The following is a 17,223-nucleotide window of genomic DNA, read 5'->3' as shown; positions in this document are numbered from 1 at the left end:
CTAGAACACAATTATTTTTGTGTATCCTCTTTCTTCTGTTGAATGAAAACCGCCTTCGAGAGGAGACCACCCAGTGAAGCTAAAATTTACATCACCGTCATGATCTCACCTCGAAGGAGATTCCGTGAACTTATATTTCAACTGGCACCATAATATAGTATTAACGGATAACCGAAATTATAAAGCACGAAACATATAAAAATATTTGCAATCTGGCAAACTTGTATATTTGAAGGTAACGCACCATGGAGGAGAAAACCCAGTAATGAACAATGTAAACATTAAACTCGGATTTCTCCCCTCAGGTGTGTGCCATGAATTCTTGCTTAACGTTCGCCAAAGAAAAATTTTCAGCACGCCACAAACAACAATCGTAATTCGGCAAGATACAATTACTCGGGTGTTGACAAAAATGAGATCCGCTCTCGAGAGGAGACCACCCAGTGAGTTTTAATGTTAATCGCTGTAATGAGCTCGCCTCCAAAGAGGTCCCAACACATTTCCTTTTAAAATAACATACTGAAAATTTTGATAAAACTACATTTAAACATAAACGAAAGTAAATAACGCAAAAATCTATCCACATCTGATGAATCCCTACTAAATATACGTACCATTTTCGTCTATTTCATAAGTAAGGATCAACTTTATCCTACACTATATCACAGTACAGATTTACAAACACTGCAATCGGAAACTTGACAACCTTCGTCTCAGAAAGCAAACAAGCAAATGAAAGTTATCAACGTCCCAGGTGTCTCAAATTTCAGTCGGTGGAGTGGGAGGGAAGCAAGTTACTTCCCACTCGACTGCACATTTGGTTACAGCATGACAACTTCAACAATATCCAATGAAAATGAAATTACACAAGGAACTCCTTTTCCTTAAAAGAAACGGCTTACGTATCATTTTAAAAACATAATTTTCTTACATAAAAGCATTGACATGAATTCCCTACATCCAAAATATTAAACCAGAAAAATTTAACCAAGAACACCAAGAATGGGAGTGTTTCCCTTCAAGATTTTAAAAACTTGCAATATTAACGAATTTTAACTTCTGGACTAATACATTGTATTATCGATGAAAGGGCCGCGGTGCCACCACTCAATAGCTTTATCAGTTCCAAATAGGACAAAGCCAAAGAGAAGTGGAACCAAAGCCCACATAAGAAAATTTTATTTCTTAACAGTCGACGGTATAAGCATCACGCGCCATGAAGGAGAAAACCCAGTAATGAAAAATAAAACATAAACTTGGCAATCGCCTCTCAAGTGCGCACATTATTATTTCAACTGGTGGAAAAGAAATCCTAGAACACAATTATTTCTGTGTATCCTCTTCTGTTGAATGAAAACCGCCTTCGAGAGGAGACCACCCAGTGAAGCTAAAATTTACATCACCGTCATGATCTCACCTCGAAGGAGATTCCGCGAACTTATATTTCAACTGGCACCATAATATAGTATTAACGGATAACCGAAATTATAAAGCACGAAACATATAAAAATATTTGCAATCTGGCAAACTTGTATATTTGAAGGTAACGCACCATGGAGGAGAAAACCCAGTAATGAACAATGTAAACATTAAACTCGGATTTCTCCCCTCAGGTGTGTGCCATGAATTCTTGCTTAACGTTCGCCAAAGAAAAATTTTCAGCACGCCACAAACAACAATCGTAATTCGGCAAGATACAATTACTCGGGTGTTGACAAAAATGAGATCCGCTCTCGAGAGGAGACCACCCAGTGAGTTTTAATGTTAATCGCTGTAATGAGCTCGCCTCCAAAGAGGTCCCAACACATTTCCTTTTAAAATAACATACTGAAAATTTTGATAAAACTACATTTAAACATAAACGAAAGTAAATAACGCAAAAATCTATCCACATCTGATGAATCCCTACTAAATATACGTACCATTTTCGTCTATTTCATAAGTAAGGATCAACTTTATCCTACACTATATCACAGTACAGATTTACAAACACTGCAATCGGAAACTTGCCAACCTTCGTCTCAGAAAGCAAACAAGCAAATGAAAGTTATCAACGTCCCAGGTGTCTCAGATTTCAGTCGGTGGAGTGGGAGGGAAGCAAGTTACTTCCCACTCGCCTGCACATTTGGTTACAGCATGACAACTTCAACAATATCCAATGAAAATGAAATTACACAAGGAACTTCTTTTCCTTAAAAGAAACGGCTTACGTATCATTTTAAAAACATAATTTTCTTACATAAAAGCATTGACATGAATTCCCTACATCCAAAATATTAATCCAGAAAAATTTAACCAAGAACACCAAGAATGGGAGTGTTTCCCTTCAAGATTTTAAAAACTTGCAATATTATCGAATTTTAACTTCTGGACTAATACATTGTATTATCGATGAAAGGGCCGCGGTGCCACCACTCAATAGCTTTATCAGTTCCAAATAGGACAAAGCCAAAGAGAAGTGGAACCAAAGCCCACATAAGAAAATTTTATTTCTTAACAGTCGACGGTATAAGCATCACGCGCCATGAAGGAGAAAACCCAGTAATGAAAAATAAAACATAAACTTGGCAATCGCCTCTCAAGTGCGCACATTATTATTTCAACTGGTGGAAAAGAAATCCTAGAACACAATTATTTTTGTGTATCCTCTTTCTTCTGTTGAATGAAAACCGCCTTCGTGAGGAGACCACCCAGTGAAGCTAAAATTTACATCACCGTCATGATCTCACCTCGAAGGAGATTCCGTGAACTTATATTTCAACTTGCACAATAATATAGTATTAACGGATAACCGAAATTATAAAGCACGAAACATATAAAAATATTTGCAATCTGGCAAACTTGTATATTTGAAGGTAACGCACCATGGAGGAGAAAACCCAGTAATGAACAATGTAAACATTAAACTCGGATTTCTCCCCTCAGGTGTGTGCCATGAATTCTTGCTTAACGTTCGCCAAAGAAAAATTTTCAGCACGCCACAAACAACAATCGTAATTCGGCAAGATACAATTACTCGGGTGTTGACAAAAATGAGATCCGCTCTCGAGAGGAGACCACCCAGTGAGTTTTAATGTTAATCGCTGTAATGAGCTCGCCTCCAAAGAGGTCCCAACACATTTCCTTTTAAAATAACATACTGAAAATTTTGATAAAACTACATTTAAACATAAACGAAAGTAAATAACGCAAAAATCTATCCACATCTGATGAATCCCTACTAAATATACGTACCATTTTCGTCTATTTCATAAGTAAGGATCAACTTTATCCTACACTATATCACAGTACAGATTTACAAACACTGCAATCGGAAACTTGCCAACCTTCGTCTCAGAAAGCAAACAAGCAAATGAAAGTTATCAACGTCCCAGGTGTCTCAAATTTCAGTCGGTGGAGTGGGAGGGAAGCAAGTTACTTCCCACTCGACTGCACATTTGGTTACAGCATGACAACTTCAACAATATCCAATGAAAATGAAATTACACGAGGAACTCCTTTTCCTTAAAAGAAACGGCTTACGTATCATTTTAAAAACATAATTTTCTTACATAAAAGCATTGACATGAATTCCCTACATCCAAAATATTAAACCAGAAAAACTTAACCAAGAACACCAAGAATGGGAGTGTTTCCCTTCAAGATTTTAAAAACTTGCAATATTAACGAATTTTAACTTCTGGACTAATACATTGTATTATCGATGAAAGGGCCGCGGTGCCACCACTCAATAGCGTTATCAGTTCCAAATAGGACAAAGCCAAAGAGAAGTGGAACCAAAGCCCACATAAGAAAATTTTATTTCTTAACAGTCGACGGTATAAGCATCACGCGCCATGAAGGAGAAAACCCAGTAATGAAAAATAAAACATAAACTTGGCAATCGCCTCTCAAGTGCGCACATTATTATTTCAACTGGTGGAAAAGAAATCCTAGAACACAATTATTTCTGTGTATCCTCTTTCTTCTGTTGAATGAAAACCGCCTTCGAGAGGAGACCACCCAGTGAAGCTAAAATTTACATCACCGTCATGATCTCACCTCGAAGGAGATTCCGTGAACTTATATTTCAACTGGCACCATAATATAGTATTAACGGATAACCGAAATTATAAAGCACGAAACATATAAAAATATTTGCAATCTGGCAAACTTGTATATTTGAAGGTAACGCACCATGGAGGAGAAAACCCAGTAATGAACAATGTAAACATTAAACTCGGATTTCTCCCCTCAGGTGTGTGCCATGAATTCTTGCTTAACGTTCGCCAAAGAAAAATTTTCAGCACTCCACAAACAACAATCGTAATTCGGCAAGATACAATTACTCGGGTGTTGACAAAAATGAGATCCGCTCTCGAGAGGAGACCACCCAGTGAGTTTTAATGTTAATCACTGTAATGAGCTCGCCTCCAAAGAGGTCCCAACACATTTCCTTTTAAAATAACATACTGAAAATTTTGATAAAACTACATTTAAACATAAACGAAAGTAAATAACGCAAAAATCTATCCACATCTGATGAATCCCTACTAAATATACGTACCATTTTCGTCTATTTCATAAGTAAGGATCAACTTTATCCTACACTATATCACAGTACAGATTTACAAACACTGCAATCGGAAACTTGCCAACCTTCGTCTCAGAAAGCAAACAAGCAAATTAAAGATATCAACGTCCCAGGTGTCTCAAATTTCAGTCGGTGGAGTGGGAGGGAAGCAAGTTACTTCCCACTCGCCTGCACATTTGGTTACAGCATGACAACTTCAACAATATCCAATGAAAATGAAATTACACAAGGAACTTCTTTTCCTTAAAAGAAACGGCTTACGTATCATTTTAAAAACATAATTTTCTTACATAAAAGCATTGACATGAATTCCCTACATCCAAAATATTAAACCAGAAAAATTTAACCAAGAACACCAAGAATGGGAGTGTTTCCCTTCAAGATTTTAAAAACTTGCAATATTAACGAATTTTAACTTCCGGACTAATACATTGTATTATCGATGAAAGGGCCGCGGTGCCACCACTCAATAGCTTTATCAGTTCCAAATAGGACAAAGCCAAAGAGAAGTGGAACCAAAGCCCACATAAGAAAATTTTATTTCTTAACAGTCGACGGTATAAGCATCACGCGCCATGAAGGAGAAAACCCAGTAATGAAAAATAAAACATAAACTTGGCAATCGCCTCTCAAGTGCGCACATTATTATTTCAACTGGTGGAAAAGAAATCCTAGAACACAATTATTTTTGTGTATCCTCTTTCTTCTGTTGAATGAAAACCGCCTTCGAGAGGAGACCACCCAGTGAAGCTAAAATTTACATCACCGTCATGATCTCACCTCGAAGGAGATTCCGTGAACTTATATTTCAACTGGCACCATAATATAGTATTAACGGATAACCGAAATTATAAAGCACGAAACATATAAAAATATTTGCAATCTGGCAAACTTGTATATTTGAAGGTAACGCACCATGGAGGAGAAAACCCAGTAATGAACAATGTAAACATTAAACTCGGATTTCTCCCCTCAGGTGTGTGCCATGAATTCTTGCTTAACGTTCGCCAAAGAAAAATTTTCAGCACGCCACAAACAACAATCTTAATTCGGCAAGATACAATTACTCGGGTGTTGACAAAAATGAGATCCGCTCTCGAGAGGAGACCACCCAGTGAGTTTTAATGTTAATCACTGTAATGAGCTCGCCTCCAAAGAGGTCCCAACACATTTCCTTTTAAAATAACATACTGAAAATTTTGATAAAACTACATTTAAACATAAACGAAAGTAAATAACGCAAAAATCTATCCACATCTGATGAATCCCTACTAAATATACGTACCATTTTCGTCTATTTCATAAGTAAGGATCAACTTTATCCTACACTATATCACAGTACAGATTTACAAACACTGCAATCGGAAACTTGCCAACCTTCGTCTCAGAAAGCAAACAAGCAAATGAAAGTTATCAACGTCCCAGGTGTCTCAGATTTCAGTCGGTGGAGTGGGAGGGAAGCAAGTTACTTCCCACTCGCCTGCACATTTGGTTACAGCATGACAACTTCAACAATATCCAATGAAAATGAAATTACACAAGGAACTTCTTTTCCTTAAAAGAAACGGCTTACGTATCATTTTAAAAACATAATTTTCTTACATAAAAGCATTGACATGAATTCCCTACATCCAAAATATTAATCCAGGAAAATTTAACCAAGAACACCAAGAATGGGAGTGTTTCCCTTCAAGATTTTAAAAACTTGCAATATTAACGAATTTTAACTTCTGGACTAATACATTGTATTATCGATGAAAGGGCCGCGGTGCCACCACTCAATAGCTTTATCAGTTCCAAATAGGACAAAGCCAAAGAGAAGTGGAACCAAAGCCCACATAAGAAAATTTTATTTCTTAACAGTCGACGGTATAAGCATCACGCGCCATGAAGGAGAAAACCCAGTAATGAAAAATAAAACATAAACTTGGCAATCGCCTCTCACGTGCGCACATTATTATTTCAACTGGTGGAAAAGAAATCCTAGAACACAATTATTTTTGTGTATCCTCTTTCTTCTGTTGAATGAAAACCGCCTTCGAGAGAAGACCACCCAGTGAAGCTAAAATTTACATCACCGTCATGATCTCACCTCGAAGGAGATTCCGTGAACTTATATTTCAACTGGCACCATAATATAGTATTAACGGATAACCGAAATTATAAAGCCCGAAACATATAAAAATATTTGCAATCTGGCAAACTTGTATATTTGAAGGTAACGCACCATGGAGGAGAAAACCCAGTAATGAACAATGTAAACATTAAACTCGGATTTCTCCCCTCAGGTGTGTGCCATGAATTCTTGCTTAACGTTCGCCAAAGAAAAATTTTCAGCACGCCACAAACAACAATCGTAATTCGGCAAGATACAATTACTCGGGTGTTGACAAAAATGAGATCCGCTCTCGAGAGGAGACCACCCAGTGAGTTTTAATGTTAATCACTGTAATGAGCTCGCCTCCAAAGTGGTCCCAACACATTTCCTTTTAAAATAACATACTGAAAATTTTGATAAAACTACATTTAAACATAAACGAAAGTAAATAACGCAAAAATCTATCCACATCTGATGAATCCCTACTAAATATACGTACCATTTTCGTCTATTTCATAAGTAAGGATCAACTTTATCCTACACTATATCACAGTACAGATTTACAAACACTGCAATCGGAAACTTGACTACCTTCGTCTCAGACAGCAAACAAGCAAATGAAAGTTATCAACGTCCCAGTTATCTCAAATTTCAGTCGGTGGAGTGGGAGGGAAACAAGTTACTTCCCACTCGCCTGCAAATTTGGTTACAGCATTACAACTTCAACAATATCCAATGAAAATGAAATTACACAAGGAACTTCTTTTCCTTAAAAGAAACGGCTTACGTATCATTTTAAAAATATAATTTTCTTACATAAAAGCATTGACATGAATTCCCTACATCCAAAATATTAAACCAGAAAAATTTAACCAAGAACACAAAGAATGGGAGTGTTTCCCTTCAAGATTTTAAAAACTTGCAATATTAACGAATTTTAACTTCTGGACTAATACATTGTATTATCGATGGATGGGCCGCGGTGCCACCACTCAATAGCTTTATCAGTTCCAAATAGGACAAAGCCAAAGAGAAGTGGAACCAAAGCCCACATAAGAAAATTTTATTTCTTAACAGTCGACGGTATAAGCATCACGCGCCATGAAGGAGAAAACCCAGTAATGAAAAATAAAACATAAACTTGGCAATCGCCTCTCAAGTGCGCACATTATTATTTCAACTGGTGGAAAAGAAATCCTAGAACACAATTATTTTTGTGTATCCTCTTTCTTCTGTTGAATGAAAACCGCCTTCGAGAGGAGACCACCCAGTGAAGCTAAAATTTACATCACCGTCATGATCTCACCTCGAAGGAGATTCCGTGAACTTATATTTCAACTGGCACCATAATATAGTATTAACGGATAACCGAAATTATAAAGCCCGAAACATATAAAAATATTTGCAATCTGGCAAACTTGTATATTTGAAGGTAACGCACCATGGAGGAGAAAACCCAGTAATGAACAATGTAAACATTAAACTCGGATTTCTCCCCTCAGGTGTGTGCCATGAATTCTTGCTTAACGTTCGCCAAAGAAAAATTTTCAGCACGCCACAAACAACAATCGTAATTCGGCAAGATACAATTACTCGGGTGTTGACAAAAATGAGATCCGCTCTCGAGAGGAGACCACCCAGTGAGTTTTAATGTTAATCACTGTAATGAGCTCGCCTCCAAAGTGGTCCCAACACATTTCCTTTTAAAATAACATACTGAAAATTTTGATAAAACTACATTTAAACATAAATTAAAGTAAATAACGCAAAAATCTAACCACATCTGATGAATCCCTACTAAATATACGTACCATTTTCGTCTATTTCATAAGTAAGGATCAACTTTATCCTACACTATATCACAGTACAGATTTACAAACTCTGCAATCGGAAACTTGACAACCTTCGTCTCAGAAAGCAAACAAGCAAATGAAAGTTATCAACGTCCCAGGTGTCTCAAATTTCAGTCGGTGGAGTGGGAGGGAAGCAAGTTACTTCCCACTCGCCTGCACATTTGGTTACAGCATGACAACTTCAACAATATCCAATGAAAATGAAATTACACAAGGAACTTCTTTTCCTTAAAAGAAACGGCTTACGTATCATTTTAAAAATATAATTTTCTTACATAAAAGCATTGACATGAATTCCCTACATCCAAAATAGTAAACCAGAAAAATTTAACCACGAACACCAAGAATGGGAGTGTTTCCCTTCAAGATTTTAAAAATTTGCAATATTAACGAATTTTAACTTCTGGACTAATACATTGTATTATCGATGAAAGGGCCGCGGTGCCACCACTCAATAGCTTTATCAGTTCCAAATAGGACAAACCAAAGAGAAGTGGAACCAAAGCCCACATAAGAAAATTTTATTTCTTAACAGTCGACGGTATAATCATCACGCGCCATGAAGGAGAAAACCCAGTAATGAAAAATAAAACATAAACTTGGCAATCGCCTCTCAAGTGCGCACATTATTATTTCAACTGGTGGAAAAGAAATCCTAGAACACAATTATTTTTGTGTATCCTCTTTCTTCTGTTGAATGAAAACCGCCTTCGAGAGGAGACCACCCAGTGAAGCTAAAATTTACATCACCGTCATGATCTCACCTCGAAGGAGATTCCGTGAACTTATATTTCAACTGGCACCATAATATAGTATTAACGGATAACCGAAATTATAAAGCACGAAACATATAAAAATATTTGCAATCTGGCAAACTTGTATATTTGAAGGTAACGCACCATGGAGGAAAAAACCCAGTAATGAACAATGTAAACATTAAACTCGGATTTCTCCCCTCAGGTGTGTGCCATGAATTATTGCTTAACGTTCGCCAAAGAAAAATTTTCAGCACGCCACAAACAACAATCGTAATTCGGCAAGATACAATTACTCGGGTGTTGACAAAAATGAGATCCGCTCTCGAGAGGAGACCACCCAGTGAGTTTTAATGTTAATCACTGTAATGAGCTCGCCTCCAAAGAGGTCCCAACACATTTCCTTTTAAAATAACATACTGAAAATTTTGATAAAACTACATTTAAACATAAACGAAAGTAAATAACGCAAAAATCTATCCACATCTGATGAATCCCTACTAAATATACGTACCATTTTCGTCTATTTCATAAGTAAGGATCAACTTTATCCTACACTATATCACAGTACAGATTTACAAACACTGCAATCGGAAACTTGCCAACCTTCGTCTCAGAAAGCAAACAAGCAAATGAAAGTTATCAACGTCCCAGGTGTCTCAAATTTCAGTCGGTGGAGTGGGAGGGAAGCAAGTTACTTCCCACTCGCCTGCACATTTGGTTACAGCATGACAACTTCAACAATATCCAATGAAAATGAAATTAAACAAGGAACTTCTTTTCTTTAAAAGAAACGGCTTACGTATCATTTTAAAAACATAATTTTCTTACATAAAAGCATTGACATGAATTCCCTACATCCAAAATAATAAACCAGAAAAATTTAACCAAGAACACCAAGAATGGGAGTGTTTCCCTTCAAGATTTTAAAAACTTGCAATATTAACGAAATTTAACTTCTGGACTAATACATTGTATTATCGATGGAAGGGCCGCGGTGCCACCACTCAATAGCTTTATCAGTTCCAAATAGGACAAAGCCAAAGAGAAGTGGAACCAAAGCCTACATAAGAAAATTTTATTTCTTAACAGTCGAGGGTATAAGCGTCACGCGCCTTGAGGGAGAAAACCCAGTAATGAAAAATAAAACATAAACTTGGCAATCGCCTCTCAAGTGCGCACATTATTATTTCGACTGGTGGAAAAGAAATCCTAGAACACAATTATTTTTGTGTATCCTCTTTCTTCTGTTGAATGAAAACCGCCTTCGAGAGGAGACCACCCAGTGAAGCTAAAATTTACATCACCGTCATGATCTCACCTCGAAGGAGATTCCGTGAACTTATATTTCAACTGGCACCATAATATAGTATTAACGGATAACCGAAATTATAAAGCACGAAACATATAAAAATATTTGCAATCTGGCAAACTTGTATATTTGAAGGTAACGCACCATGGAGGAGAAAACCCAGTAATGAAAAATGTAAACATTAAACTCGGATTTCTCCCCTCAGTTGTGTGCCATGAAATCTTGCTTAACGTTCGCCAAAGAAAAATTTTCAGCACGCCACAGATAACAATCGTAATTCGGCAAGGTACAATTACTCGGGTGTTGACAAAAATGAGATCCGCTCTCGAGAGGAGACCACCCAGTGAGTTTTAATGTTAATCACTGTAATGAGCTCACCTCCAAAGAGGTCCCAACACATTTCCTTTTAAAATAACATACTGAAAATTTTGATAAAACTACATTTAAACATAAACGAAAGTAAATAACGCAAAAATCTATTCACATCTGATGAATCCCTGCTAAATATACGTACCATTTGCTTCTATTTCATAAGTAAGGATCAACTTTATCCTACACTATATCACAGTACAGATTTACAAACACTGCAATCGGAGACTTGACAACCTTCGTCTCAGACAGCAAACAAACAAATGAAAGTTATCAACGTCCCAGGTATCTCAAATTTCAGTCGGTGGAGTGGGAGGGAAACAAGTTACTTCCCACTCGCCTGCACATTTGGTTACAGCATGACAACTTCAACAATATCCAATGAAAATGAAATTACACAAGGAACTTCTTTTCCTTAAAAGAAACGGCTTACGTATCATTTTAAAAATATAATTTTCTTACATAAAAGCATTGACATGAATTCCCTACATCCAAAATATTAAACCAGAAAAATTTAACAAAGAACACCAAGAATGGGAGTGTTTCCCTTCAAGATTTTAAAAACTTGTAATATTAACGAATTTTAACTTCTGGACTAATACATTGTATTATCGATGAAAGGGCCGCGGTGCCACCACTCAATAGCTTTATCAGTTCCAAATAGGACAAAGCCAAAGAGAAGTGGAACCAAAGCCCACATAAGAAAATTTTATTTCTTAACAGTCGACGGTATAAGCATCACGCGCCATGAAGGAGAAAACCCAGTAATGAAAAATAAAACATAAACTTGGCAATCGCCTCTCAAGTGCGCACATTATTATTTCAACTGGTGGAAAAGAAATCCTAGAACACAATTATTTTTGTGTATCCTCTTTCTTCTGTTGAATGAAAACCGCCTTCGAGAGGAGACCACCCAGTGAAGCTAAAATTTACATCACCGTCATGATCTCACCTCGAAGGAGATTCCGTGAACTTATATTTCAACTGGCACCATAATATAGTATTAACGGATAACCGAAATTATAAAGCCCGAAACATATAAAAATATTTGCAATCTGGCAAACTTGTATATTTGAAGGTAACGCACCATGGAGGAGAAAACCCAGTAATGAACAATGTAAACATTAAACTCGGATTTCTCCCCTCAGGTGTGTGCCATGAATTCTTGCTTAACGTTCGCCAAAGAAAAATTTTCAGCACGCCACAAACAACAATCGTAATTCGGCAAGATACAATTACTCGGGTGTTGACAAAAATGAGATCCGCTCTCGAGAGGAGACCACCCAGTGAGTTTTAATGTTAATCACTGTAATGAGCTCGCCTCCAAAGTGGTCCCAACACATTTCCTTTTAAAATAACATACTGAAAATTTTGATAAAACTACATTTAAACATAAATTAAAGTAAATAACGCAAAAATCTAACCACATCTGATGAATCCCTACTAAATATACGTACCATTTTCGTCTATTTCATAAGTAAGGATCAACTTTATCCTACACTATATCACAGTACAGATTTACAAACACGGCAATCGGAAACTTGACAACCTTCGTCTCAGAAAGCAAACAAGCAAATGAAAGTTATCAACGTCCCAGGTGTCTCAAATTTCAGTCGGTGGAGTGGGAGGGAAGCAAGTTACTTCCCACTCGCTTGCACATTTGGTTACAGCATGACAACTTCAACAATATCCAATGAAAATGAAATTACACAAGGAACTTCTTTTCCTTAAAAGAAACGGCTTACGTATCATTTTAAAAATATAATTTTCTTACATAAAAGCATTGACATGAATTCCCTACATCCAAAATAGTAAACCAGAAAAATTTAACCACGAACACCAAGAATGGGAGTGTTTCCCTTCAAGATTTTAAAAATTTGCAATATTAACGAATTTTAACTTCTGGACTAATACATTGTATTATCGATGGAAGGGCCGCGGTGCCACCACTCAATAGCTTTATCAGTTCCAAATAGGACAAAGCCAAAGAGAAGTGGAACCAAAGCCTACATAAGAAAATTTTATTTCTTAACAGTCGAGGGTATAAGCATCACGCGCCTTGAGGGAGAAAACCCAGTAATGAAAAATAAAACATAAACTTGGCAATCGCCTCTCAAGTGCGCACATTATTATTTCGACTGGTGGAAAAGAAATCCTAGAACACAATTATTTTTGTGTATCCTCTTTCTTCTGTTGAATGAAAACCGCCTTCGAGAGGAGACCACCCAGTGAAGCTAAAATTTACATCACCGTCATGATCTCACCTCGAAGGAGATTCCGTGAACTTATATTTCAACTGGCACCATAATATAGTATTAACGGATAACCGAAATTATAAAGCACGAAACATATAAAAATATTTGCAATCTGGCAAACTTGTATATTTGAAGGTAACGCACCATGGAGGAGAAAACCCAGTAATGAAAAATGTAAACATTAAACTCGGATTTCTCCCCTCAGGTGTGTGCCATGAAATCTTGCTTAACGTTCGCCAAAGAAAAATTTTCAGCACGCCACAGATAACAATCGTAATTCGACAAGGTTCAATTACTCGGGTGTTGACAAAAATGAGATCCGCTCTCGCGAGGAGACCACCCAGTGAGTTTTAATGTTAATCACTGTAATGAGCTCACCTCCAAAGAGGTCCCAACACATTTCCTTTTAAAATAACATACTGAAAATTTTGATAAGTGGAACCAAAGCCTACATAAGAAAATTTTATTTCTTATCAGTCGAGGTTATAAGCATCACGCGCCTTGAGGGAGAAAACCCAGTAATGAAAAATCAAACATAAACTTGGCAATCGCCTCTCAAGTGCGCACATTATTATTTCGACTGGTGGAAAAGAAATCCTAGAACACAATTATTTTTGTGTATCCTCTTTCTTCTGTTGAATGAAAACCGCCTTCGAGAGGAGACCACCCAGTGAAGCTAAAATTTACATCACCGTCATGATCTCACCTCGAAGGAGATTCCGTGAACTTATATTTCAACTGGCACCATAATATAGTATTAACGGATAACCGAAATTATAAAGCACGAAACATATAAAAATATTTGCAATCTGGCAAACTTGTATATTTGAAGGTAACGCACCATGGAGGAGAAAACCCAGTAATGAAAAATGTAAACATTAAACTCGGATTTCTCCCCTCAGGTGTGTGCCATGAATTCTTGCTTAACGTTCGCCAAAGAAAAAATTTCAGCACGCCACAGATAACAATCGTAATTCGGCAAGGTACAATTACTCGGGTGTTGACAAAAATGAGATCCGCTCTCGAGAGGAGACCACCCAGTGAGTTTTAATGTTAATCACTGTAATGAGCTCACCTCCAAAGAGGTCCCAACACATTTCCTTTTAAAATAACATACTGAAAATTTTGATAAAACTACATTTAAACATAAACGAAAGTAAATAACGCAAAAATCTATTCACATCTGATGAATCCCTGCTAAATATACGTACCATTTGCTTCTATTTCATAAGTAAGGATCAACTTTATCCTACACTATATCACAGTACAGATTTACAAACACTGCAATCGGAAACTTGACAACCTTCGTCTCAGACAGCAAACAAGCAAATGAAATTTATCAACGTCCCAGGTATCTCAAATTTCAGTCGGTGGAGTGGGAGGGAAACAAGTTACTTCCCACTCGCCTGCACATTTGGTTACAGCATGACAACTTCAACAATATCCAATGAAAATGAAATTACACAAGGAACTTCTTTTCCTTAAAAGAAACGGCTTACGTATCATTTTAAAAATATAATTTTCTTACATAAAAGCATTGACATGAATTCCCTACATCCAAAATATTAAACCAGAAAAATTTAACAAAGAACACCAAGAATGGGAGTGTTTCCCTTCAAGATTTTAAAAACTTGTAATATTAACGAATTTTAACTTCTGGACTAATACATTGTATTATCGATGAAAGGGCCGCGGTGCCACCACTCAATAGCTTTATCAGTTCCAAATAGGACAAAGCCAAAGAGAAGTGGAACCAAAGCCCACATAAGAAAATTTTATTTCTTAACAGTCGACGGTATAAGCATCACGCGCCATGAAGGAGAAAACCCAGTAATGAAAAATAAAACATAAACTTGGCAATCGCCTCTCAAGTGCGCACATTATTATTTCAACTGGTGGAAAAGAAATCCTAGAACACAATTATTTCTGTGTATCCTCTTTCTTCTGTTGAATGAAAGCCGCCTTCGAGAGGAGACCACCCAGTGAAGCTAAAATTTACATCACCGTCATGATCTCACCTCGAAGGAGATTCCGTGAACTTATATTTCAACTGGCACCATAATATAGTATTAACGGATAACCGAAATTATAAAGCACGAAACATATAAAAATATTTGCAATCTGGCAAACTTGTATATTTGAAGGTAACGCACCATGGAGGAGAGACCCCAGTAATGAAAAATGTAAACATTAAACTCGGATTTCTCCCCTCAGGTGTGTGCCATGAATTCTTGCTTAACGTTCGCCAAAGAAAAATTTTCAGCACGCCACAAATAACAATCGTAATTCGGCAAGATACAATTACTCGGGTGTTGACAAAAATGAGATCCGCTCTCGAGAGGAGACCACCCAGTGAGTTTTAATGTTAATCACTGTAATGAGCTCGCCTCCAAAGAGGTCCCAACACATTTCCTTTTAAAATAACATACTGAAAATTTTGATAAAACTACATTTAAACATAAACGAAAGTAAATAACGCAAAAATCTATCCACATCTGATGAATCCCTGCTAAATATACGTACCATTTGCTTCTATTTCATAAGTAAGGATCAACTTTATCCTACACTATATCACAGTACAGATTTACAAACACTGCAATCGGAAACTTGACAACCTTCGTCTCAGACAGCAAACAAGCAAATGAAAGTTATCAACGTCCCAGGTATCTCAAATTTCAGTCGGTGGAGTGGGAGGGAAACAAGTTACTTCCCACTCGCCTGCACATTTGGTTACAGCATGACAACTTCAACAATATCCAATGAAAATGAAATTACACAAGGAACTTCTTTTCCTTAAAAGAAACGGCTTACGTATCATTTTAAAAATATAATTTTCTTACATAAAAGCATTGACATGAATTCCCTACATCCAAAATAGTAAACCAGAAAAATTTAACCACGAACACCAAGAATGGGAGTGTTTCCCTTCAAGATTTTAAAAACTTGCAATATTAACGAAATTTAACTTCTGGACTAATACATTGTATTATCGATGGAAGGGCCGCGGTGCCACCACTCAATAGCTTTATCAGTTCCAAATAGGACAAAGCCAAAGAGAAGTGGAACCAAAGCCTACATAAGAAAATTTTATTTCTTAACAGTCGAGGTTATAAGCATCACGCGCCTTGAGGGAGAAAACCCAGTAATGAAAAATAAAACATAAACTTGGCAATCGCCTCTCAAGTGCGCACATTATTATTTCGACTGGTGGAAAAGAAATCCTAGAACACAATTATTTTTGTGTATCCTCTTTCTTCTGTTGAATGAAAACCGCCTTCGAGAGGAGACCACCCAGTGAAGCTAAAATTTACATCACCGTCATGATCTCACCTCGAAGGAGATTCCGTGAACTTATATTTCAACTGGCACCATAATATAGTATTAACGGATAACCGAAATTATAAAGCACGAAACATATAAAAATATTTGCAATCTGGCAAACTTGTATATTTGAAGGTAACGCACCATGGAGGAGAAAACCCAGTAATGAAAAATGTAAACATTAAACTCGGATTTCTCCCCTCAGGTGTGTGCCATGAATTCTTGCTTAACGTTCGCCAAAGAAAAAATTTCAGCACGCCACAGATAACAATCGTAATTCGGCAAGGTACAATTACTCGGGTGTTGACAAAAATGAGATCCGCTCTCGAGAGGAGACCACCCAGTGAGTTTTAATGTTAATCACTGTAATGAGCTCACCTCCAAAGAGGTCCCAACACATTTCCTTTTAAAATAACATACTGAAAATTTTGATAAAACTACATTTAAACATAAACGAAAGTAAATAACGCAAAAATCTATTCACATCTGATGAATCCCTGCTAAATATACGTACCATTTGCTTCTATTTCATAAGTAAGGATCAACTTTATCCTACACTATATCACAGTACAGATTTACAAACACTGCAATCGGAAACTTGACAACCTTCGTCTCAGACAGCAAACAAGCAAATGAAATTTATCAACGTCCCAGGTATCTCAAATTTCAGTCGGTGGAGTGGGAGGG

The sequence above is a fragment of the Lepisma saccharinum genome, chromosome 17 (genome assembly GCF_977018435.1).
Source record: "Lepisma saccharinum chromosome 17, izLepSacc3.1, whole genome shotgun sequence".
NCBI classification, from domain to species: domain Eukaryota; kingdom Metazoa; phylum Arthropoda; class Insecta; order Zygentoma; family Lepismatidae; genus Lepisma; species Lepisma saccharinum.
Note: the sequence above shows the minus strand (reverse complement) of the source record.